The sequence below is a fragment of the Zonotrichia leucophrys genome, chromosome 4, assembly GCF_028769735.1.
Source record: "Zonotrichia leucophrys gambelii isolate GWCS_2022_RI chromosome 4, RI_Zleu_2.0, whole genome shotgun sequence".
Taxonomy (NCBI): Eukaryota; Metazoa; Chordata; class Aves; order Passeriformes; family Passerellidae; genus Zonotrichia; species Zonotrichia leucophrys.
In genome coordinates, this window is record NC_088173.1 from 10,274,477 (window position 1) to 10,301,583 (window position 27,107).

The 27,107-nt window shown below is 36.2% G+C and overlaps 1 protein-coding gene and 1 long non-coding RNA gene across 2 annotated transcripts in view; both read right to left on the reverse strand.

Moving 5' to 3' along the window:
* LOC135446548 (uncharacterized) lies at window positions 1–26,387 on the reverse strand. Its single transcript, XR_010439835.1, has 3 exons — window positions 26,343–26,387; window positions 1,631–1,702; window positions 1–156 (listed from the first exon to the last, which is right to left on the reverse strand). It is a non-coding gene; the product is annotated as an uncharacterized LOC135446548 (long non-coding RNA).
* The window catches only part of SGCZ (sarcoglycan zeta), a 394,721-nt gene that overhangs the window by 345,901 nt on the left and 21,713 nt on the right, over window positions 1–27,107 (reverse strand). The window lies entirely within an intron of this gene.

A 27,107-nucleotide genomic window follows, 5' to 3' on the forward strand; every position in this document is an offset into this window, starting at 1 on the left:
TAAAAATGATAATGAGACATTTATTCTTTTGATATATATAATGTCAGCTTCTCAAAAGAGTAATCTTTCATTTTCCCACAGGCACACATTGGAGGGAAGATCTTCCAGTTTTCATAGTCTATTTATAGATGGAATTAGTATTTTCATTTTTCTCTTCTGCAAAGAAAGGAGTATTATTCCAACAAAATGCAAACTATAGCGCTATCTTTCAGCAATAACAATGTAATAAGCAGAAGCTAAAATCTAAAGCTGCTGCAATGCTGTCAGACTGGTCACTGCAAAACCAAAGACTGCTTCTTTTGCTTATGTCATTATTTAAGCCCCAATGGCAACTAAGCACCAGGCAGCACACACTCACCCCCCCATCAAGTGTAATGGGCAGGAAAAACAGAAATAAAGCCTGGAAGTAAAAAAAAGCTTAATAGTTGCAACAAAGTAAAATAGTATAATAATAGTACACAACAGTAATAGTAATAACAATAATAAATAAAACCCAAGAAAGAAAGTGATGCACAGTGCAATTGGCCAATCACTCACTGAGCAATGCCAAAGCCCATCCCTCTTTCAGGTAACTCCCCTCTTTATACACTGGGCATGATGTTGTATGTTATGGAATATCCCTTTGGCCAGTTCAGGTCACCTGTCCTTGCTGTGCTCCCCCCTCAGCTTTCTTGTGCACATCCTCAGTGGTCGAACATGAGAGTAAAAAAAATAAAATTGTCATGGGCTTAGGGCAAATACTCCTTAGCCACAACCAAAACATCCCTGTGGTGTCAACATTATTCTCTTAATGAATGCAAAATGCAGCACTGTGTACCAGCCACTGTGAAGAAATTAACTCTATCCCCACCAAAACCAGGACCACTTCCTTTAACTAATTAATTAAAGCACCACAGTGCCTTCTTGCATAAACTGTTTATTTTCTTTATTCAGATAAGAGTTTCCAGTTTTAGTGGTAAATGCATCTTGTGTTAAATCTGAGCACTACTTATTAGTCAAAGACTGTTCCCAGTTGACAGAACTGTGAAAAATGCAATTATACAAAGCTGATAGATTATTTCTTTTAAGAAGCAGAAACTGTCACATTTATTCAACCTGCATGTAGAAGCCTGCACACAATTATGTCAAACTGTGAAGATATCATGAACAGAAATTGGAGGAAATATTTTCAGGTTTTTAGTGTGTCCAGATTCTGCCTATTTAAACAATATAGATTAGAAGACACTACAAAAAATAATGCATTCAAACAGAATTCATTCACTTCTCTTCTTAAAAAGGACTGTAATGAAGTTTCTCTGTTTACCTGATTGTTGCTACTTTTAAGCGCTGTCTTTATGGTCTCATCCCTCTCTTCCCTCAACAAAAAAGATGCTAACACATACACTGAGAAGAATAAAAAGGGAACAAGGGAAAGATGGGATGACCCACATAAAAGAAAACTAGTGAAGTTGATAAGAGCGTAAGTCTCTGCAAAATTTCCTTTTTCACTTCTACCAGGGGCAACACAAAGGCGAGAGCATGACCTTTACAAACCAAGTGACCTCATAACTGCTAAAGCTTTTTAAAAAGATACCAGCTCTCTCTTATAATGAAAGTGTCCCACAGAAAGATGAAACACTTGTCTACTCACAGGACAGAGTAGGGCTTCTTTCCAGCCACAGAGTAAACTGAACTTCCAGTCTCTGGGTTTGAAAACTTGGACCTGAAAATAGGAATGAACAGTCTCACATTGTCCCAGGAGAATATGACTTATTCTGCTGCCAGCTGACTCTCTCCTAATTGATCTCAGAAATCAGCCTTTTTGCAACTAAAAGCTAAAGAAAAATATCTTACTTACATTTTGGAAGATGCTCTAATGATGGAATCTACAAATTCATATATACATGCATATATGCAAACAGCATATATTTGAATGTAAACTAATAAATTGACATTTAAGATGGAAAACACAACATACAGGTGCATTTTTTTCTGCAATTAAAGCCATGCTAAAGCCATGCTTAACTGCTAAAAGAAATATAATGCAAAATAACTTCTGATGATTCTGAATTTGCTTTAGACATCCTAATCTTAGGTTATTAGCGGCCTGGAGGGAGGGAGTCAGACTGCTTGTTTTCTTTTCAAAGTCAAATAAATTTGGAAAGATGTAATTAATATTTGTACCAAAAACCAAGACAAATCTAGTTAAAAAGTAAAACTGCAGAAAGTTTAACCTGAAAACTAAAGACCTGAACGTGAATACTTCTGCAGCTATTAGTGTAACATTTTGTCTATTATCCATATCCGTTAGATAGAAAACATGTTAGATGCCTAACATGTAGCTAATAGAAAGTTTAATTGCTGTCATAGAGAAGAACCCAGAGAGCAAAAAAAAAAATACAAATTTTCTCCTTCATATGAGTAAAAAGTTTCAATGCTTGCATAATGATTCCACTGTTACAGGTGGAAAATATCTAGAATGCTATTAAATGGCTCAGTTTGCCCTTTAAATAGAGGCTTTAATGTGCAATGTAGATACACGCTGGCAGATCCATGCACAGGCATGTTCTTACAGTGCCAGAGGCCTCATATAGAAGTTTCCTAAGTGACTACCTTAAAATTTTAATATAACTTTTCACTTTGGTGAGAGCCTATGACAATGAATAAACCCAAAACATGAAGTCGCTTACTGGGTGGATATGAAGCCTTACTTGTTTTTTTGGGGTTTTTTTTAAATCTATTTATTTTTGAAAGACAAAACACCAGGAGCAACATGAGAATCCAAATGAAATTCCAGCAAACTTCCATTAACTTCAACCAAGCAAGAGTTTCATATTGACACAGGCCAGCACATAAAACCTTTGACAAAGGGTCAGCCTGCATAACCAGGCGCTTAAGAGGTGAAAGATACCATAAATAACATCAGAGCCAAATTTGCTCAGTGTGCATTTCAGAAATTAAAGTAACATTCCATCTATTGCATCTTCTGAGATGCCTGCTGAGCTTGGCACCCGAACTGAGGCATTAAAATCTATTTCAAAGCTGTTGCATGAGTATAGAGAGGATTCTCTGGAAACAGCAAGAAATCATCACAGACTAGCACAGGAGGTGGAGCAAGCAACATTCATTCACAGACTTCAAAAATAGCCTCCAAAGAACAGAAAAGTATTAGCTGTCAAACTACCTATTGGCAGTGCTCTCCAGAGCAGTCAGAATCAGTCTCCCCATTTCATCCTCATTTTTTTTCCTAGGCTGGGTTCAAGACCTCACAGCTCTCTCAGTGTTCACAAGATCTCCTCACAGTTCTCTCAGTGTAGTTCAGCTTTTATAAGGAAAACTGCCACCATTTCTCTATCTCATCTGTCCCTAGTTCTGTCATATTTTTTCTTGCCATCATCCAAATTTGTCTCACAAGGCTTTTCTTTGCCCTTGACTGCCTCAGTTCCCTGAAGTTACGGGTGCATAAGAAAAAGTAAAGAAAGTAGAAGATTCATAGGGTGAATCAGACCTGAAAGTCCATGGTTTTTGCAAATTTCACAGCTAGTTTCACTTCTGGGGCTCCAAAGTACGTCAGGTACCTTCTAATGTGAAATCTGTAATCTTCTCTTCACTTGGGTTTTCTATACTATAAAGCAATAATTTACCACGAAGTGCCTTTGGCTAGAGAGCACACCACTAGAAAGTTACACTGAAATGGTGTCCTATTTCATTCTTTCTGAAATGCATTTTAATATTTGGTGGGGGGTGGGAAAGTATTTCTTAGAAGCACATTAAGATGTTTGATACTCCCAAAGTTGAAAACTGCCTGAGGAAAACATCAGTTGTGACTTTATGAGCTTTTCTATGTGGGAAACAGGTCTAAGGTAGTTTGTTTGTTTTTTTTTTTAAATAAAAACTGTAAATGTTTTTAAAAGTGGCATACAGAGAAAATGCCACTATTTTCACACAGAATATTTACACACACAAAAAAGTAGGTCAGCATTAGCTTATGATTCCAGCTCAATTTCATCCTTAAACATCTGTCACTGGTAACATGGTTCTCCTTTTGTGTCCCTGTCAGACCTCTCCCACTTCAGTCTTATAGAAATAAAACCCACAAAAACCAAAAAACAAACAACAACAACAAAAAAACACCTCTTTTCCCACTCTTCAATTTAATAATTTTTCCCTTCCTGTCTACTTCAATCTCCTTGCTCACTCTCTGGTAGCCTTCATATCTCACAGCAATATTGTTTTTCCTTTCCTACACAAGGTCCCCAACAAAAGATAATGAAGGAAAATAAGTCCATTACAGATTAAGGTTGTTACCACTGTTATCCCTGAATGTCATGCTTAAGAACATTCATAATAAAGAAAGAACAAGTCTCACATCTCCACCTCACTACATCATGGGAAATAGTCTGGATTGTAATTTCTATGTATCATTTGATATGTGTATAATTTGAAGACTGATATGTTCACACATCTGTAAGGCTTTGCATCATTTATTCTAAATAACACAACTGACTGTTCAAAATGTTTGGATTATAAGCCTAACAAAATGGACTGATTAACTTGAATGTTCTGTCCATCATATCTTAAGACATGCAGTGGTTATACACCTGTTACATTGCTCCAAAAATAATTGTGTTTTCAAGAAGAAAATCTGAAAATTATACTAATTTTCTCAAAATTTTCTTTTCCTATTTCCTACAAAGCTAGTACTATTTCTAGTGAGCACTTACTACTGCTCTCTTTTTTTTTCAAATATAATTGTGTAAATAAACAAATCATGCATTACACATGCACTATTGATTCCCAGAAAGCTAGAAGTTTGGAAGAAATGCTTATGTCAACTTGCAACACCTGTGAAGATAAGGCCCTTTCATCCTGCGCTGCAGAAATATGATTTTAAGTTAATGATTCTTCTAACTTTCATGTAATATGATGAACATATGTTATTTGTGCATTTCATAAAGGCTAGCATATTTATTTATATATCTTCCAGAGAATAAAAAAAAAATCCATTTCCTATTTTGAAATTTGGGCAACTTATCAATTCAAGTTTTTGAGAACCAAGTAAAATGAGCAAAAATAGGAAAAAACAAACAAACACCACCACCTCAAAAAAAGCCAAAATCAAACAAAAATATCCCTGAAACCAGATGCAGCTATCTAAGCATTCGGTCTGTTCTTCCGTTACAGATTGCTGAGGAAAGGTGACAAGAATGTTGGATGAGAGCTTAGAGTACAAACCCACATTTTTTCTCTAAATTTTGGGGATAAAACATATCACTCAGACCTCCAGAAGATTTTGAAAGAGGCTGTGTCATTGCTGCTCAGTTAATCTGCATTTTTACATATTTATCTATATGCCCACATGTACACATACACACACACACCTTTATTCCACCTTTCTCCCATGCATTTAAAACAAACAACCCCACACTGCAAATCCACCGAGAAGTACTTAAAGATAACTTCAAAGTTATATGGTTACACATTCAAGAGCCAAGAGGCAAAGAAACAGCTAAACTTTTAGATTTATTGCAGTGGCTATCTCAGTACTCATACAGATACAGCAGAACCTGTACCTTCCAGTATTTCAGAGTCAAAGAAATAATTAACTATTTCTAAATCTGCCTAATTTTTAAATCTTATTGCATTAAAATTAAGATAGTAACTAGAATAATAAAACTGAGATAATTAACAGTTTTTCAAGAAACTCCAGATCAGTGCTATCCAAGGTACCTAGAAGAACTGCATAGGGAAAAAAGATGTTTGTTCTTTCACAAATAATAATTCTATATAATTTGACTGTGATGAATGCTGGTACTGAAGTGAGTGAGATTTAAATGCTACTCTCAGCAATTAAACTAAAAACAGTTAAATAGCTGTTCTAAAGTTACTGAAGCATAACTCAAGTAAGTAATTACGCAAGGCATAAAAATACTGCTTCAAATTTATTATATACACAGCTCACATCCAAAGAAATATGTTCTTTGGGATCCTTTTTTTCCCAGCTCTCTTTCTTGGACAAGGACGAGCATAAGAAAAAATAATTATATTTTGCTGCTTTTTTCTGCAGTGATAAACCAGACTGTCAACTGCATATTGCATCACTTGTTCAGGAATCTGCAGGATTTGGGGTCCTGACTCTGCTTTTCCTTCCATCCCATCTGTTGCGGAAGTGAACATAGAAGGGTTTCTGTTAACATTTTAAAAGACTGTTTTAAGGAGGCAGGTATCATTTTAATGAAGGAGATAGGGTGGTTTTTTATGGTTTAAGTTTTCTGCTGGCTCAACTGCATCTCATCTTTTTCCTGGTTTTATGTTAGTTAAAGTATCTTTCACACAATCAGGTTAGAAATTCCGAATATTTATGCCTATAAGCTCTATAGAGAAAAAGAGGCATGGGCTATCAAAACCAAAATGTTCTACTGACAGTTCAAGATTTTCCAGCCTTGTTATGGATTTGATCAGCAACATGGTCTTTGTCTTCCAAAGGAGTAAGAATACAGAAAATGACAGTATAAAATATACAGCAAAGCTGAAGCCATGGCACAACATATTGCCATATATTCATTGGTATGACCACTACTATAAGCACATTCCAAGCATTTATCTCCTCCTGCAGCAGCTGCCTGCAGCTCTACTGACCTGGTGCCTCAGCAGCTCGGGCACATCAAATGGACCTGAGTCAAAGGAGCCTGGAAGATCTCCTCTGGATGATCTCCAAAGACCAAGGTATGGCATGGAAGTAATTTATTAAGCATAATTATTTGGCCTAAAGGAGATTTATTAAAATTTATTGTTTCCTCTGGGGCAACACAAAACCAAATTTCAGTACTTACTGAGGTGCTATCTTTAAATTCATTCTTTATAAAACCTCAGTGGTTTTCAGTTATTCCACAACTATTTCCTAAAGGCAAAGGGCCCTTACTGTCAAAAGAAGTAACTCAGAAGAAAACCAGTGAAAACAGGAGTTAACAAAACAACTTTCACAAAGGTATATAAATCAAGAACATTCATAAAAATTCAATTACATTTCTTAAGCTTCAGAAGAAAAGGCAGAGCACATTTTATCTGGAGCAAAAAGGGATAAAAGATACTCAGAACTGTGAAACAAAGGGGTAACATGCTAGATATTCATACTACTTTGATATAACAGTGTCAGACAGTCTAAGAGGAATAGGCATGTTATTTTCTGTAACTTTAAAAACCAAAACCTTCCTTGAGATACTTGGAAGAGAAGTGCTAAGATGAAAATGAACTGCTATTAAATATAATTTTGAGTTGTTATGCTGCTTTATGATTACTTTTGAAGACAATATTTTCCACCTGCCACCTCTGTAATCAAAGTTTTCTTTTATATTGTTAGAAACTTTTTGTGTTGTGACATTAGTCTTGCCTAGTTTTAAAAGTGGCTCCAGATGAAGCTAACTAATACAGAGGATTGTTTTATAACTTTATAAATTTTATTAAACTGTGTGTACATCAACCTGAGACTGATTTGAAAGACTAAGGTACTGGGGTAAGCTTCTTTTAAATTTAAAATGTCAGCATCAAGTGATAGATTTTGGGGAAAAGCCTTTCCTATGTGGCAGGCACAGACAAGCAACTCTCTGTCAAGAAGCAGATGGCAGGCATACAGCTGAATGCTCTGAATATTCACCAAGATTATGACTCAAATCAAAAAGGGAAGCATGGAATAGAAAATGGGATAGAAATAACTCTTAATGCTCAGATTTGCCTCAAGACACAAAAAACAAAACAAAACAAAATAATGAAGTGGAGAAAACCACTACCTCTCCACACATTGCTTCCAAATTGTGTTACTTCTGGGAAGTGTGGCAACTCTGAAAAATAGTCTCTCTTCTTCACTCTGTTCTTGGGACAGGTAGGATTAATCACTCAAATCTTTAAAAACTGATCAAGGAGAAAGACTAAGTAGGATTAAGAGATACTGGGAAGAACATAATTAATCCAAAGGAAATTTCTAGCTTTATTTTGAGTTTAAAAGCAAGTCAAACTAATACCATTTCTGACTGAAAGAGGGAGATATGGGGATATCCTGGTCTACCTACTTTTACTATTCAAGCAGATTATCTTTCCTCCTTCATATTTCTAAACTGCATATGTCTACAAATCAGCCCTAAGAAACTCTTGAGTAGAACTCAGTTTTCAGTTCTGAAGGCTGTATTTAAACAGGCACAGATAGAAAACAGAGTCTTAGTCATACAACAATAATAACACAATGGCAGCATCCATCTATTTCCCCAGGGTTACAGAACTGGGAGTTGCACAGCACTTGCACTGAGCACATCCCATTGTGAATGGCTGAAGCTACAGATTGCTTATTTTAGTATGACTGGTAAATTTACAGGCATTTTTATCAGCTATGATAAAATGCTGTCATATTCAAGCATACAATATTTTTCCATATTCCTCTGGCATCTTGATTTTATTCTTACTCTGAGAGGTATTTTGGCACCTTAATCAGTACTGACTTCAAGAGTTACCTGTAATACGCATTTAGAAAGCAGAGAATTTGTGATTCAACATCTGAAAATGCAGCTGTCATATTGTTCACTTTGGTGTCAACAAAAACAATTGCTGAATGCTCAAAACCATACACATACTTGATACAAAAGCAATAATGTGGTTCAGCTTTCCTGGTGTGTTTGTTTTGTCCACTGGATAAGAATTCAATGTGTTTTTTCATGATCAGGACAGTTTTCTATTATTTTACATTTAACTTGTTAATGATAGGCTTAGAAATTTTTCATATGGAAACTTCTTTCTAAACCTAAGAACAATTTTAATTTAATCTGACAAAAAGAATTTTCTTGAGTAGCAAACTTCAGTTCAAATATAAAGTTTCTTTCTAGCAATGAAGAATATTAGATTCCAAGGAGAAGATCGCTGGACAATAGAACAGCACAAGCTCTCAGTAACAATATCCTTAGAGGTAAAAACACCTAGAGAAACACCCAAAAAATGACACTGGTTGCCCAGAGAGGATATACAATTTGTGTCCCTGGATATATTCAAAAAATCAGTGAACAAATGATGATTGGGCCAGCTTTAAGCAGGGTGTGGGACTAAGAGAGCTTCAGAGGCCCCTTGCAACCTCTAACATTCTGCACTTGCATGATTCCATTTCTGCTAACTCTATGCAAGTAATTCTCTCCAAATCACTCTATTAAGAGAAGATAGACAAAATAATTGAAGAATTGAGAAGAGAAGCACAGGAGGAATGAACTGGTTGCTCAAAGGTAATTGCTGAATTATTATCAGAACCAGAACCACCAGATAAGAAGTCCTGACAGTAAATTGGGCTGTTTGTTCAGTAGTATTTCTAGTGAGCACTTATTACTATGCTCTTGTTAGAGTTGAGTCTAAAGCCAGATTGAAAGGCAAATAATGAAATTCACAGAAGCAAAGCAAGAAGCACTAAAAGGGAATAAATATAGGGAAAGACATATGGAGTAATTAAGATTCAAAGTTCTCAGATTATAGGAAATGATGATGTGTTTTGTATTAAGAGAGACAAGCAGGGAGAACAAAGCTAGTGGAAAGAGCCTGAAGTCAAATTAAGAGAGGAAACAGTATGGTACGGGTGGAAGAAGGAAACCTACCGTGAGTGCCTGAGGTGCATACGTGATGGAAGAATAAATTTATTGGAGATGGCAGTGTATAGTGACAGACTGCAAAAGAGATAAAACCAACAAAGACCTCCTTATGCACATCAGTTTTAATGCTACTGTAGATCCCATTCATTGAATCAATATGCCAAAGGGATACTAAAGAATAAATAAAATTCGTTAGAGTTGAGAGGATACAGTTTGCACCAGTTAAGAAAACATTTACTTAACTGCATAGGTTAGAGTATGTTATTACAGCTGTAAAATAAAATTGATTCTCTGCATCTTGGAGTACCTGGACACTTGTATTGTGAATGAAGCATTTTCTACATACTTTAGAGATAATGACTCAGCTGGCTACAAAAACTCTTCTAGCCATCTCATACCTCCCAGCACCCTCTAGCAGAATTAAATGCCTATCAGTTGACAGGAGAATCTGAAAAAGTTTTAGAGAATGAGGCAAGTTACTATACCAAAAAATGATAATCTATATTTTTGAGAAAATGACAACGACCTAGGTAACCTGTTATGTGCCCATGTTTTGGATAACAGAAGTCTGATGTGTGGTATCAGTGCTTATGGCAGCCTCTGTCTACCCTACTTATAATCATGAGGTATGCTTTCTCAACATATTCACTTCTACCAATAATAGGATTTAATTAGTGAAATTGTCTGTTCCTTCATCAGGCTCCTATAGCCTGAAGTAATTTTCTGTGTTCCTTAGTACTACATGTGACTTGAAATGAATCTCATGTGTTGTGTATTAGACCCCTTCATTAAGTATGTTTCTGCTGTCCTTACAAGCTTTAAAAATGCTCATCCAGAGTCCTCAAAAAATGCAAATACTTAATTTTGCTATATTTAGCAACAGCCATTACAAGTGTGTGTGCTGGAAAAAAGTCAGACGACATTCCAGCAGGAAAAAATAGTTCTCACAAGCTGAAGAAAATATATCTGTGGGACATATTAATTAATATCAGCTGTGTTCATCACATACATTATAGACCAAGGACAGAATCATGCTTACTCCAGATTCAGTCAGGAGTCCACCAATAATTAATGTTTCTGAAAACATGGAGAAAAATAAATCACGCTTTGGTTAAAACCATACTTCCTGTCCAAAATATACTAACACTTTCTATTTCTCTTGTTTTCTTCCTTGTAACGACAGAAGAACTTGAAACATTTATACCAGTTATAACTGGAATTTTTCTATTTGACATATAGTGGAACCATTTGATACCTTTCTGCCTACAAAAAGAAAGAATGCATAACCAATATTGTAAGAATCCTCTGACCATTCTTTATAATGTGTTACTGGACCTATAGACATTAATCATGAGCAATGCTCTTGGCTTTAATGCAAGAAAATTAAAAAACTAAGTGCATGATAATGGGCATCTACCTGGCACATTTAAAGGCATTAGTTTTTTGTTTGTTTGTTTTAAAGTAGGCACAAGTCCAGACCTTTATGAGTTTTCACAACTGTAAAACATTACCAATATGCATAGACATCCTCCCCACCCCCTCACACTCCTTGATTCCTCATCCTTGCCATCTCATAGAAGAGGTACACATGATATTTCATACAGCCATTTTTTGCAATTTTGGTGTGTACTCTTCAATACACAAGTTTTAATTTGGGAATGACAAACCTCATCTGATGTACTACATCACAGTCCTGCCCCCTTAAATGGAATAGACACTTAAATCAGTCATATCTTCCAGGTCTCTCATTTCCTGAGAATGCAGGCAGCTATTTTATTTTCATTATTTTTCAGTCAGCAGTAAGAATATGACAGTCTAAATTTAAGATCATCTCAACCACAGATACTGTACAGATATGTTAATAAAAAATGCCATTTTTCTTTTTTCATTCATGCCAACCTGAACAGATATACAACACAGTCTTTGGAGGGGCAGAAATTAGAGGATTACTTTTGTAATCCATTGTAGAATATTTTTGCTTAGCAGCTTCTTTGTGAATCAAGAAGGTGATCCTGCAATCATCACAGCTCATCAAATTTCACTTAATAAGAACTCAAGAGGGCACTGGTGAGAAATACAGTATAGAGAGAGAACTGAAATGAATTTGATGATACTGCTTTACAAATTGTATCTAGCACTATTCAATTAGTTTGATGTGTTGAGATCCCAGTGGAAAAACTAAACAAGGGAAGATTTATAGGAAAAATAGTTTTCTCTCAGCTAACACTGATCAATACAAAAAACAAACCTTCCTGTCAAAAGAATTATGTGAGATAGCTTCTCCCTTTCATTCAAACCACATCAGCTGGCCTCACAATCTTTTCCCAAAAGCCCAGACTCACACATCACGATAGCCGCAGCATTGCTATAGCAACTGGAGGGAGAGTTGCTAAAAATGTATACAATTTAATCATTCAGCAAGGCTAATTTGCAAAACAGTAGCTAATAAAAAAACCCCAAAGAGATGCCACTGCTACACATCCCTCTACATCTTCTCAAAAGAGAGAGCACACACACACATTCTCACTCGGCACTCTTCACCAACAGCAAAAAAGAGAAGCTTTAGCTGATGTAATTGTAAAAGACATTCACTTTTTGGAAACTAAATGTTGTCAATGCATGTCGGAATGATTGTTTTCTACCTCTCAAGACTCGTCAAGACACTGCACTAAAGTTTAACAAAGTATCTAACACAAACACATATTAAAAAAAATGTTTTTCTCAAGCCTAGGGCACCACTAAACTCTAGCCTTCGGAATGCTGCATGCGACATATGACACAATTTTACATATGTCAGAAGTCAGTCCTGGTAATTCCAGGAAAACAGTGGAGGAAAATATAGTTAGAAAGGTTCAATGCCCCTTGGAAGAGGGGCTTACTGGAGGTGAGACTTTTGCACAGTAACACATTCAGTTGAGTTGTAACTTCTCATGGGAACTTTCCCAGTTAAAGAAATATATATTTAACTGGAAATTACTTTTGAAATAATTTAATTTTGTGTACTAAACATTATGATTTTTTTGCAACATAGGCACTTTCAAAATATTTGTTCTGCTACCAAATGTGCTTATACGAGGGAAAAGCTCAGATTAGGTTTTATTCTTCTAACATCACACAAATCCCCCCCAAAATTACCATATTTTATGTCTCATTTATTAGGCATAGAAGCTAAATCATCTCAGTCTTCCTGATTTGACTCTTCAAAAGCACATTTGCTCAGTTCATGTACTAGAACTTAGGGGTCATGGTTTCAATGCTATGTGATCAATAAACAATCTCTGTTTATCATACTCAAACACATATTTTGGCTTCAAAGGCATAATTATCTGGAGTTTTAAAACTGTAGCAGTCAAATTTTTTGTATCTTGTTTTCCATGCGAAACCTCAAATACTGAATTATATTGCATCAAGGACAACATTCCATCAACTTTTTATTCTTTTTCTTTCCTCTACAAGAAATATAGAAATAGATTTTTTCTTGCCCCTAAACGCCCAGTGTCACTGTCTAAATACTTATCAAGTCTAATAGGTTGGGCTGAACTTTTAGCAGAAAATGCTTTTAATCCTTTAGGTACAAGGGTGGCTTTCTGCAGCCATCAGCTGCCGCTCTGAAAGCACTTGAAAGGTGTTGTTCTTTTTTGATAGCAGCTTGTGTGATAAATATGCCCACTGATAGCAGAAACCTGCAAGCAAATCTCCCAACTGATGCCGTGCAAAACCCATAATTGCTTATTAGCACTTTGGCTCATTTCAGACAAGAGTCTCTCCAGCCTTTCCCCCCGCAATCACAAGGTTTGTAGCGCAGAGTGGTTTGGGTTGAGCAAACGGACTGGAGAGCCACAAGTGCCCTCTTCTGGATATCCAATGCTACTCCAATTTATCCATGGACCAGCACTGAGGATTGATCCGTGACCAGATGTCTCACACACTCTCTGCTCAAGTGTTTTGCATTCTGTATCCCTTATCTAAATATGAAAAGATTTCTTGAATTTAAAGCTTTTTAGTGCAAGCTACACAGGCTAAAGAGCATCAGCAAATAGCTTAATAAGAAAATACCTAGCTGTGTAATTTAGGTAAGATTACTTCCCCATCATTTATGGGCAATGTCTCTGTCAATGTGTTTCTTAACTGAGTACAGAAAATGGACCTTTAATCCTATCATTTTCAAGCATCCTTTAGATTAAGAATGGTCCTCATTTTTCCTCCAAGTCTGACTTTTTTTCTCTATTTTTTAGTCTTATAATATCAATAAGGATAATCTATATATGAAGGAAAACATTACAATGTCAAGACACAAACATCAGTGTATCTTAAACCTAGCTATCAATCCTCAGTGAGGTAGATAAAGTCTCTCAATACCCATCTGTGCTGGGAATTGAGGTTCACAGGTCTGAAATGCACCAAACCACATCCATAAATCAGTATGTGCCTAAATAGAGAGTTAATATATTTCCTATTTATTATATTTCCTACATTTGACAATCCAGGCATACACATTCACATACATTAAAGATTACAATAAATGCTGTGCATGACAACACAACTTAGACATTCAATGATTACACAGCTACTGAAAGGAACACTGTAGACATGGGTTTGCTCTATAACCAGCAGCATGTGGAAAGATATGAACAAAACTGAAGCAAAACTGAGCAACATCTAAAGTCTGAAAGTCCACGTAAATGAACACAAATAATAGATCATTGTTTTATTTTATTCTGATCTGCTTATGCTGGTTATACCAGTTAATGTCGCTGTCTGTAGGTGATTGGAAAACACAAAGTGTCAATGATGCCAGAAAGCAAAGAAGAACTAGCCATTGTGGATGTGGTAGCAACTGTGGAAATGCCAACCTACTTCATGAGTCAACACTAAAGAGGGGACACCAAGGCATTTGTCATCTGCCTCTTGCCTGGCTCAGAGATGGCACATCTATTTGCACACGTGTGGCACCTATTGATCAGGACTTGCACACAGTTATTTTCTTATTATAAGCACACCTGTAGTTGGGATAACAAGAAAAAAAAACCCTCAATTATCTATGTCTCAAAGACTTTTCACAACCTATTCAATTATGCACCCTCTTGGATCAAAGAGTTTCTTCATTTTTTAACCTCTAGATCTCTGAACTAACTTCATTGGCTTGTGCTGCTTTTTAGCACATCTTTATTTGAAGAAACTCATTAACATGCTGGCTATATAATTTGCTAATCACTAATGAAAATGTTAAATTAGATCAGACATAAAATTGATCTCTTGACATCTCAGTACACACCTCTTGTCCCTCACATCCCAGCTCAATACTGCTGGTTATCATTATCTTTTATTTACGTTAAGTCCTTTGGACAGTTTTCAGCCTCTGTGTTATTTGAGTCAATTTACAATAATTTTTCAATGAGACTTTGCAAACCACTTATTAATTTTTACTATCCCAAATACTTCATAAGATTTTACATACATTAAGCTTCCTATATCACTATTTTTTTGACTATTCAAAAAATAAATAGCTAAATCACCTAGCTATTTACTAGATGATTTAGAAGTTACTTTTGCCTGATATTCTTCATTCTTTCCTCATTCTATCACTCAGTAAACTGTGAGAGCTTGCAAAAGCAGCATCTGTTTCCATATACTACCAATGCTTAAAGTTAGGACTCTTGCACAGTGCTGTAATTTTTAGGGTCATGTTTTCTATCCGCAGAATATTTATCCCTTCTCAGTGGTAGCTCCTCAGCTCTCCATGACTTTCTAAGTCATTACAGGTGCTGTGGTCACCACCCTTTTATATTCTGGATGCTCAGATTATCCAATCTACGCTTTTCCCCCAACCTTCTGGTCCTACCCCATAATATTTTTTTATCAGTTCTGATTTGCTTCCTCATTACAACCTTCCTTAGACAAACAGGCAATAGCCTTTACTTATACTGGTATATACAAAGTCCTTTCATTTCTGCTTTTTTTTTTTCCCACTGCTTTTATGCTGCTTTTAATAGGAATAGTAATAAATTTCCTTGCTTTCTACAGAAAAAAGAAACACTGGATTTATATATGCCTGCTTGAACATCTTTTTAAAATCCACTGATACCCAGCACAAATCATGTGGCACAACTCTGAATAGAAGGCTTTTGTCAGGTCCATTTGTAAAACAAAGGTTATCAACATTTCTAAAAAAGTTTCTGATTAACTAGAGCTTTTTTATAAATCTTTTAAGAAATCTTAATTGAATATCTGAGGAAAGATACATTGCTCTTATTTAACTATCTAATAATTATCAAGTAGATAACCAATACTTTGATATCAAGCTTGCATTATTTGTTATTTAGGAATTGGCCAGAGTGATTAAATTTTTGGTATGTGAAAAAAGCAATTCTGGTGCAACAAAGATCATATATCCTTAATTAAAAACTAACTATATCCAGATCTAATTTTATTTATGAGCTTTCAGGGAATAGTATTAACTTCCTGACACTACAGAACTGATTCATCAGATAATATGCAAGAAAATTTGTAGGAAATATTCCTTTGAAAGGCAAAACTCACAAAGTAATTATGTCTTTTATATATCTAGGTATCTGGCACACATTATGTCAAAAAACCTGTATCTTTTCAAGGATTATAATTAGCACTTAGTAATTCATAAAATGCTACTAACTGTAGGATTTAAAACACATCAAAAAAAAAATTCACTGGTGAAATGCATTGTAACTACACAAGACAAGAAGAACAAAGATATTTTGTTTCCTGTATACAGCAAAAAACACCAAAACAGAGAAGAAAAAAAAGCCTGAAATGACATGATTTATTTTCAAAATAATTTTATTTGGCTAACTTTATGGTCAAGAGAAATTAATTCTTAGCTGTCTGGTGGAGAGAATTAGGACAGGTGCCCAAATGCCAGCTGCATTTCAGCTCTTGGTAAAAAACTGTCACACAGGACAGGGGACACCAAACAAGTCTGCACTCTCGTGTCCAGAGCTGTACCAGGAGCTCCAGCACATGAGAATGGCAATAGACCTCTATGTATCAGAGCAGATAACAGAGGGTGAGCTCAAACTAGATGGCTTTGCTTTAGATGGCTACAGACAGGTGAAAGCAGTTTAATTCCACGTATATTACTTCATATAAGCAAAGCAGAAGATTAATTCAACATTAGTTTGAAAACAAATGCAGAAATAGTGAGAATGTAATTTTCAATGTGAAGGTCTGTAGAAACTTGCATAAAGTGTTGGGTATTGTTGCATTGAAGTCTGGTTTTAGGGTGCTTTGAGGCCAGTACAGATTTAGAAATTTAGGTTGAATTTAATGATCATTTTAAACAATCAAAAAAAATCTCTTTGAATGCTTATTTTTATTAAACAACTTTTTCTCTGGAGGGAAGCTTATAAATGAGTAGAGAAGTTACCATTAGACAGTTGGAATATAAACTTTATCTATTTACATTTCCAAATTCCTTTTTCTGTTTTTATTAAATTCTTTTTCCCCATGTGTTGCTTTCCTTATGATCACAATCTGACATGCAGCTGATTTTAACTTTAAGCTGTTTATAGTATACCAACTTTCATCTGTTATTTGCACTTCTTGTGATCTCTTTGGAGACAGGAACAAGTATTCCCATCTTTACAAGCAGGGCCATAACTATTGTGGGAGCTACCAGAATAAGTACTAATAATGACAAGAGTAATAATTTAGACAGCTCTCTCTTCTCTGCTCTATCAGAATCAGTTCACCCATACAACATTAGCACTTCACTATCATCCACCAATGATCTGCCAAAATATTTAACTTAAAAACTGACAGAAGTCTTGGCTGCACACACAGTGAAGTACTGAAAAACTGGAAAGCAAGCTGTATGCTGCCTATTCATATATTCTTTATACACATACATGGAGCAGCATTATGAGCATCATCATGAGCCTAAAAGCATTTCTCACACTCAATAAGGTTTTGGCCAGGAAAATCAGTATCACATAAAAGCAGTCACCTGTATTTGCAGATACAAGATTTCAAACAAAAGACTGCATCAAAAGACCTAAAACTTGAAGTCAAAAACAAGCTACGGAATTCTGTGAAATTGAGCATGCTAAAAGGCAAGAGATTGTCAAGTTCCTGAACGCACAGAAACAATAATCTAAACCTGTATAAAAAGTCCAGAACATAAAGTAACAAAATAAGGAACACTTCCTAGAGTCATCATTGATGTTTCTCTGATGCCACCAGCTCAACATACAGCAGGACTCCAGGTCAAACAACTTTAGCACTGGCAATTAACAGATATTCTTCTGACTTACTTTTAATACCTCTCCTGAGGGATTAAAAGTAAGTCAGAAGAATATCTCTTAAACCACCCCACTGTCCCCAAAAACCTACCTTAAAAACATGTTATCCAGAGCAGCACATGCAACTCCACATCTCAGTTGAGTTACACTCCAAAGAACAGGGGACTCCAGTTCAGACAAGGGCAACAACAAAGAAAAAAGGTTTGTAGCAACTGCCCTACAGTGAAGGATTAAGAAAGCTAAGACTCCTTAATTTGGAGACCATGACACAAAAGGAACATCACATTTACACTTCAAAATTTTCTGTATCTAGTGAATGACTGCAATACTATTACTCACTAAATGAATAACACTAGAACCAAGAAAAACCCAAAACCCCAACCCTCACAGGACAAAGAAAGAAGTTAAAATACAAGAAAAATCTAACTTGCCAATGTCCCTGAAAATGCAGTTCATGGACAAAAAAAAACAAAAAACAAAAAAACCATGCTATTCCCCAAATAGCACTTCTCCTTATTCTCAGTTGGAGAACATTAAGCTGGATGGTCAATTGCTGTGACTCAGCTGGACTTTCTTGTGCTGCAATCTGTTTTACCTTTTATCAAGAAATTCTATTCTTTCATTAAAAGAATGAAAATGCAATAATTAATAACAGACTGCCCAATAAGTATGCGTTTGCACTAACTAAGTAAATATACAGCACTTCAACATAAAACATCAGAATTTACTTACTACAAGGAATAAAAACCTAACAGAAAACACCCCACCTTCCAAAGCATTTTTCCCTGAATAACCTGGAAGGATCAAAGGAATGAGTGCACCCTGTTTACTGACATAACTACACACCTACAAAAAGTCAGTCACAGCTATCCGAGACTTTTATGGACATCATATTAAGGACTGTGAAGTAACTAAAGCTGACAATGTTTTTCTTTCAAAAGAAAGAAAATCTGTGTCTATACTTGTGATATCAAACTGCAGTGCTTTCTCAAAAATAAGTATTTTCAAAGGAATAACAACTGCCAACCTAGTGAAGAGCAATATAGAAAATTATATTCAGATAAAAATTCTGGTCTCTTATCGGGGGTAAAAAACTCAATCAAATTCTGTCCAAGTCATCAATATATCCCAGTTTTTCAGGTCACAAATATGTCCTTTATTGCTTTCAGCACCCACCTCTTGCTAAGGGTATCCTCTTTTGGTTCTTCTGTTAAAACCAATCAAACAAGAAAAACAATAACACCAAGGCTCTGTTAAAGAATTAAGTACTTGATGGTAAACTTTTTACTTCTTACCTATGATGATCTATCTCTTATAAGGTATTTTTGCTTACAGACACTAGGTTGAATCCACTTCAGCAGCGCTGGCTTTTAATTGTTGGAACTACAGAGTATAGAACCACTCACTATCTGTTTGCATCTGAAGTCATTAGAAGTGGAAACCAGAAAACTCTGTGTTAGTACCCAATCCCGCAGATTGCTGGCTGATATTGTGTTCTCTCTGGCAATTTTATTCACTTACTGGGATCTATACATATTCAAACTCATTAAACTATTTTAGTTCCAAGTACTAAATCTAGCAGAAGTTTCAGGTCCAGATATCTGGTAGAAATATTCAAGCTCAAGTGCTCCTATAGAGCTAGTGAAACAAAATTCTTGCAGTCAGACCCTTGGAAAGTCAAGAGTACATAAAGAAGGAGTGATAAAGTCAAAAAAGACAAGTGTTTTTATGTCCTCTGAGAAGAAGTCTAGGAAGCCTAAAAGGACAAAGCCCAAATGTTGTGGTTTGATATGCAATTAAAACTAAGAAATGTTCATTAAATATTCATTGATTCCTAAGTGAAGGTGGTACCCTAAATTCACTAATTCTACTTGTGTGTGCATAGGAGATTTTACTTCAATCACTCAGATATCCTGACAAATTCTGTAGGTCATGAAATCTAATGTGTAGTAATTGCACTGTGTCACAGACATAAAACCACACATTAAATACTAATTGAAATTAGGTTGAGTCAGAACATTTCTAGAAAAACAGGTTCTGTCACTGAGCTTAACACTGAAAATTGCACCCTTTCACACCAGCACACCATACTATGGAAATTAGCTTTATTTTTGATTCAAATAAGAACCAGATAGCAGGTAATACAGAGAAAAACTTGGATTATACTATTTGATTCTGGAATTCCTAAATTTCAAGTGAAAAGTTAAAAGAACAAGCCATTTGAGAATGCTTTATTTAATGAGCAGTCCTATGCCACTGGTTAGAATTTGGCAGTTAAACCATCAGAAATCACTGAGCCAGCATATAATTAGGATGGAAATGCAGCTATGCATAATGCCCATAATTAGGCCTATGAAAGCTGAAACAAGCAAAACCATTAAATCAGTCAATGTTTAAATCAGATGGTCAGTGTACCTACTCACTGAATTGTTTGCACGTGGTTTCTGAGGTCCATAGGTGAACTGCAGGTCATACACACTGTGCAGGCATTTTGCAGGAAACCACGCTTTGTTGGCTCCGACTCTGATTTAAGATTTATCACCTACCATGTTCCAAGTACTGTTACAGTGCACTGCAAAGACAGCACAGCACACTGACCAGGCTAGCAGCTTTTTGAATAAAATAGAAAATAGATAGCCCAAGTTGACAAAAACACAGCCAGTTAGTGCATATCATCTACTATGTATTAATGCCTTGAGTGTTTTTGTAGTGAATTTGCTTTGTATATCCTTAGCAATTATCCATCATATTTCCATGCTCCAGTTTCTTTTGTGTGCTTCCTTGCTTCAGTAATAATTTTTAAGTTCAGTGATCAAAAAAGCTCACCTATGCAATTGCCCTTTTACAACAAACACATGACACTATCTCCAATGCATCTGGACAAATGCATTAGAGAAGATCTGGGAATTTTTGTCTGAAGCTTTTCTACATGCAAGAAGAAATTCTTTAAACATACCAATTTGTGCCAAAAACCACTTCCGAATTCTGGTAAATTTTTTTTTAAAAGTTATTCACAACACATTAAGGGCTTTACTTCTGCTATTTCTGCCATGGGGAAACCTGATTACTCATCAGACTTGTGAGATTTAACCACAAAGACTTGCAAAAGACTGTCCTATATACTGAAGTCCCAGGACTCTCAATTCTGACATTAACTGTATTCTTACCTACCTTTTCCTGACTAACAAGACCTGAAAAGAAAATAGTTTTATGTATATGGACTGAGTAACACACACTGAGAAACAACAAAACGCCTAAAGCCTATCTAATTTGAGATTTAAAAAAAAACTTTTTTACTGTGAGGACATCCTCCACCTGTTTATTTCCACCAAAACTTTGATATAAAATAAACATATTTCTTTTTTCAGCCCTCTTGGGAGTGAAGGGAAACACCATTTACAGCTCAGCCATAGATATCATCAGCACAGATACTGGAGTATGCAACACATTCCACAGTTCCTGCGTTGCCCTGACAAAATTAGACCAATTCATTTGGAGGAAATCTGTTTATCTGCTTTATGCAAAAATCAGGAGGCAGACTGTAATACTGAAATTGAAGGAGCAGGAACACAGAGTTCTTCTGACATGGTAAAAAGCACGGGAATTATGCTTGTAGCCATCCATCTGGTATTTAATCCAAGTAATCCAAGTTTATTGTTCTTTCACAGTTTTTGTACATCTACCTCTATATGTCCCTAAAAAATCTTAATACAGGACCCACTGGACATAGACAGTACTTCATTAATTTCAATGTGTTTAATATGTTTTAATATGTTACCCCTGCAGCAATGGTATTCATTTAGGAAAGATTCACTCACTTAATGCCTTCCATATTTTCTTGGCTCATAAAGAGCTACACAGTACAGCAGGGAGCATATTGTAGAGTTATTAAATGCTATTATTAAATATGTCATATTACTGCTGAAATCTGTACAAGGCAAGAAAATAGAGAACCATCAATATTTGAACTTCAAATATTATATAATATTTCAGTAGCTACATTTTCACTTCATAATTCCAAAAGGTCTCAACAGAACCTACATATAATCACAACTGAAGGTGAATATATTACAGTAAATGTGACAAGTTAGATGATAACTGTGGTGTTAGGGTTTAAAGATTTGCAGTCATGATGTGACTGCATTATGCATAGTGATAGCTTTCATAATTTATTCATAACCTTAGGAATACTATGAAAAATATAGAGGCACTTTAAAAACCATATCAATGATATGTGCATCATTCAGTAGTTGAAACTCATTTACTGTGTGTTCTCATTTGCTTTAGTGCATTATTTTGCTGAGGGCCAGATTCCAAAATAGTAGCAGTTTTCTTGCTGCTTATGTCATTTTACTGAAGCACTGAAAAGTTTGGGTTCTCTAAGATCTTTTATATCATCTTCTAGTAAAAATCCAGAATTTACTGAGATTATGTATTAAGGAGCTCCCCATGGAAGTAAAAACTGAAAAACCCCAAAGGTTTATATTAATTATTAGAGAAGTCAAGGCACTGTTACTTTCCATGTAGTCAAGACTTGGTACCACAGCTGAAGATGCCATGTCAGCCTCCTGGCCCACATGGGCAAGGAAATGATGCTGCCCAGGGATAAACGGTGCACGTTGTACCACACAGCTGGAGTGTGTCACCTCCAGAGCTGTCATCCTGGGCTCTACAAGGGACAGAGCCCCCATGGACTGTGTGAATTTAACTAACACAGAATTTACATACATACCTACAAACAAAATGTACAAATAGAGACTAAATAGAGAAAAGAATGGACTAGAGCTCTGGCCAACAATGAAAACATGCTCAGGAAGTCAAGTCATCCATGAAATGCCAAGACAAAAAGGACTAATAAAACCTTTGACTAAACACAGAAACACACCTACATACAAACATATATATATATTTTAAAAATATATCATGTTAATATATACTCTGAGATAGACCTTGCAGTGTATCTTTGCAGCTCATCAGAGATCTCAACAGCTGAGTTCCTTTCTCAAAATGGATTCTGAAGGATTAGGAAATACATTGAAAGAAAAATACAAATAAAATTTTAGTACCTAAGAATCTATTTTACAATTAAATATTTAGAGAGTTCAAGCTGTTTCCTTAAACAGAACATATCAGGAATAACTTGATTACTCCATGAAAGTATCTTCACAGAGGAAAAAAGGTAGGTAGTAGAGAGTTCTTTAATCTAGCTGAGAAAATGAAACAGGAAGCAAAGGTTAGAAGCTAAAGTGACACATATTACAATTAGAAATTAGGCACTCATTTCTACCACAACCAATTAACAAGTACATTTGTAAGTTCTTTTCCTGTTGAAGCCTTTTGAAGAGCTCTTTTGTAATCTGAAAAGAAACAATTTTATGTGAAGTTTTGAACACACTTCCTGCTGCCTCTTTAGATTAAAATGTAACAACTGATTACATAAAATGAATTGCCAGCTAGGATAAAAGGGACAAGGAGGAGAAACACCCTTTTTTTCCTCCCTGCAACGGAAGAACTAGAACTTGGTAAAATAGATACTTACACAAGTTTCACCTCACATACTACAGCTCAAAGGAGTCCACCAATTTATCAGCATTGCTCCCACAGAAAGAAGTTCTGCCTTAGGACTTGGGGTACTGCAGTCATAGAATTCTTAGTTCTAAATAAACATCCAGTAAGTTTTTGGACTCAGTTTCAAAAACAGAAGCAAAAGCTTTTAACATCTTTTATAAAAAAAATTGTGCCATTTCATGTCAGTCATTTTTAGTTCTGAATCTAACAAAAGACACCGTAATGAAATGTCTCACCAGTGACTGAACAAACTGAAAAAAACACAGTTGAGCTTTCAGTAACATTAGGCAGGCAATATTAACAGATTATATTCTACACTGAAAATTGTAACAAGAATAATAATTGAAGTCTATTGCCAAATCAACAGTAATGTAAAACATGCAAGTAGTCTAGCTAAAAGGTTTCTAGTCATTTTTCCAGATACGCTTACAGGCTTAAAATAAGCTGATGAACTAAAAGCACACAGGAGAGTAGACAATTTTGATTATTTGGCCATTTAATATATGCTAAGCATGAAAAGAAGGATACTAAGAAATTTACACTACTCTGTAGCTTCCTAATTTTATCTTATCATTGAAGAATCTAATGCAGAGCAAGCTGGTTGAATCATTTAATTTCTTGCAATTTTTTTGCTAATTGTAATGCAAATATCATTGACTACATTTTTCTTCTGGGTAAGATTATTCTACCACCAATAGTGGGGAAAACAGCCTTTTTTCATTTCTTTCCACAAGAAATATATTATGTCTATATTTTGACCGATTTAATTTTATCTCTTTTCTTCAGTCTTTTTCCTATCAATTATACATTAGATTAATATTTGACTATACAATTAAACAAAAGCTGATTTTTTTTCCCCTAAGTTTGGCAAAATAAATTTCTTCAAGTGCAATGTGTACAGTAATCTCTAGAAGCTATTTTATTTCCGGAAGTTATCTGAACTCTAAAATTTGCTGTCTTTTGACATTTATTCCAATAAATGTGAATTTTACACTTTTACAAAGTTTTGACTCCGTGGTTATTCAGGCATACATTCCACTCACTTTCTTGAGTTATACAGCCAATGAACTGTTTGACACTGAAATCAAACTGCTCACTGTTGCTCAAGTGTGCCTGCCCTGCAGCTGCGTGGTCATGTGCAGCTTCTGCTGCTCCAGATATACCAACAAGCCAAGACTGAATGCCAGTCAATAGATCTGCCTTAGCAAAAAGATTTATATACTCTTCTATAGAGAAAAATAACTTCAAAAGTGTAGCTCTTCCAATGTGTCTTTCTCAATGACCTCAGTCTAGGGTCTAAAAATGGGGAAAACAGCAAAACAGAAAATAGCAAGAGCACCATTTGTGATCTTTATCACTGTCATTTGTCTAGCGTTACTGAATTCCATGAATACTCAAGAAGAAACATAAAAATATGGTAAATGGTGAGAATCATTTAAAAAACTTTGTCATAGTTTCATGGTGAGAAAGGTGCATGTTGCATGCAAGGAATTACACTTGGATTCCAAAAGTCCTTGGTGGAAGAGTGCAGTAGACTCTAGAGTTTACTTTGTTTTGATTCATCTTGTTCCAAAATATCACCAGAAACAGCAACATTATCAAATATCCTGATTTTTAAGTTGTTTCAATGAAGGATTTACCAAAATTATATCTTGTAAGTTACTTTTGAATCTACAACTGAATAATATAGATTGAACAGAGTGAAACAAAGGCATGTTATTGCTTTAAAAATGTTGTTCTACTGATTAGTACTACCGAGTCAGTACTGATGCCTCAACCAAACTCAACAAATTCACGAGTTTGGAGTGAGGTGGGCCACCTGCATGCCAGGTGCCTATCAACGCTGCTCCATAACTCCCCTCCACAGCTGGACAGGGGAGAAGATACAATGAAAGGCTCATGGGTCAGGGTAAAATGCAGGGAGAGATCACTCAGCAACTATCATCATGGGCAAAACAGACTGGACTTAGGGAAATCAGTTCAGTTTATCATGAACCAAAAGACTAGGGAATCAAAAATAAAAACTACATTTTAAAAGAGCTTTCCCCCACCCCTTCCTTCTTCCTAGGATTAACTTCACTCCTGGATTTTCTACCTCTTTCTTCCCTGCAGGGCAGGGGGATAGGGAATGGGAACTACAGTCAGTTCATCACACATGCCTATTGCTCCTCACACTCCCCCTTCTCCAACATGTCTGTTCCCCAGGAGACAGTCCTCCACAAACTTCAGTCCTTCAGGCACAGACCACTCTAATACACCCTACTCTAATGTGGGCCCTCCCTGAGGTCTCAATTCCTGACAGCAAACCTGCTCCTGCACAGACCTTCCAAGGGCTCACAGCCTCCTCCAGGCCATCACATGCTCCCCCATGGGCTGCCCACGGGTCTCTGCTCCACTGTGGCCCTCCACAGCTGCAGGGGCACAGCTGCCTCACCATGGTCTGCACCATGGCCACAGGGGAACCTCTGCTCCTGCAGCACCTTCTCCCTCTCCTGCACTGACCCTGCTTCCTGCAGAGCTGCTGCCGTCCCATATTCTTACTCCTCTCTCTGCCTCCTGTTGCTGTTGCACAGCTTTCCCCCCTTCTTAAATCCATTATCCCAGAGGTGCTACTGCTGTGACTGCTGATCTTGGCCTTGGCCAGCAGTGTGTCCATCTTGGAGCCAGCTGCAATTGGCTCCATCAGATGCAGAGGAAGTTTCCACCAGCTTCTCACAGAAGCCACACCTGTAGATCCCCTGCTACCAAAGCCTTGCCACACCACACCAATACATGGGGCCAGGAGCCAGGGTGATACTTTTGACTCAGACCAGCTTGGAGATAAAATTATAAAGTGATTATAAACCAAGAGCAGTAGGTTGTTGTCATTACATTGCATAGGTTCCATATTGCTATAGTTTCATACCTCCTTGATGTTTCCTGTAGGCAGCTCCTCTAGGCCCTGCCTCTTCCTTGTCCTCACAGCAGCCAACTGACTCCAGTTGCTCCCAATCAACCAATCCACTCTTTTATAATGCTCTTCTTAATGGCTACAGCTGTGGCCTGTTAAAGTCAGGCCTGCTCCCAATCTCTAATAATTGGCTCAGCTGCAACTCCTTGGGGTAAGCTTAATTACTATACTACCTTTATTTTCTTATATTGTATCCCCCTAGAGCAGGTTCTTTCCCAGTAGAGGAGAAAAATATTCTTATAGGCTGGGAATTGGGTATTTTTTGAACTTGGGTACGTGCCCCAGAAATCTAGTTCAATATCTGTGACTGTGAAAAAAAAATATGTCAGTCTGTTTAAAAAAATGTTTCAAAAAGTCCAACAACATAAAACCAAATAAATTTCTAACAGATGATCAAGTTTTCAACCAGCTGGCAAATTACACTTAGGTAGTGAAAGGGGAAAGATTGTTTGTGATAATGGGCCTGCTAATTAGTTCCCCTTTGAAGAAGGAACTAAGTGAGTAAGTAAAGCTTGATGCTATATCAGAAATATTCTCCAATCTCTTATTCTTTCTGTATGTCTGAAATGGAAGTTCAATATTTATTATCAGTTAAAGCAGTCTCCAAAGTCAAAGAAAGGTCTGTCCATGATGACATCATCTTCTTCTGTACTAGAAAAGAATATATTTGGAACACCACTGACCCAATGTGCTGCTGATAGCTACTGTGGAATAACAACC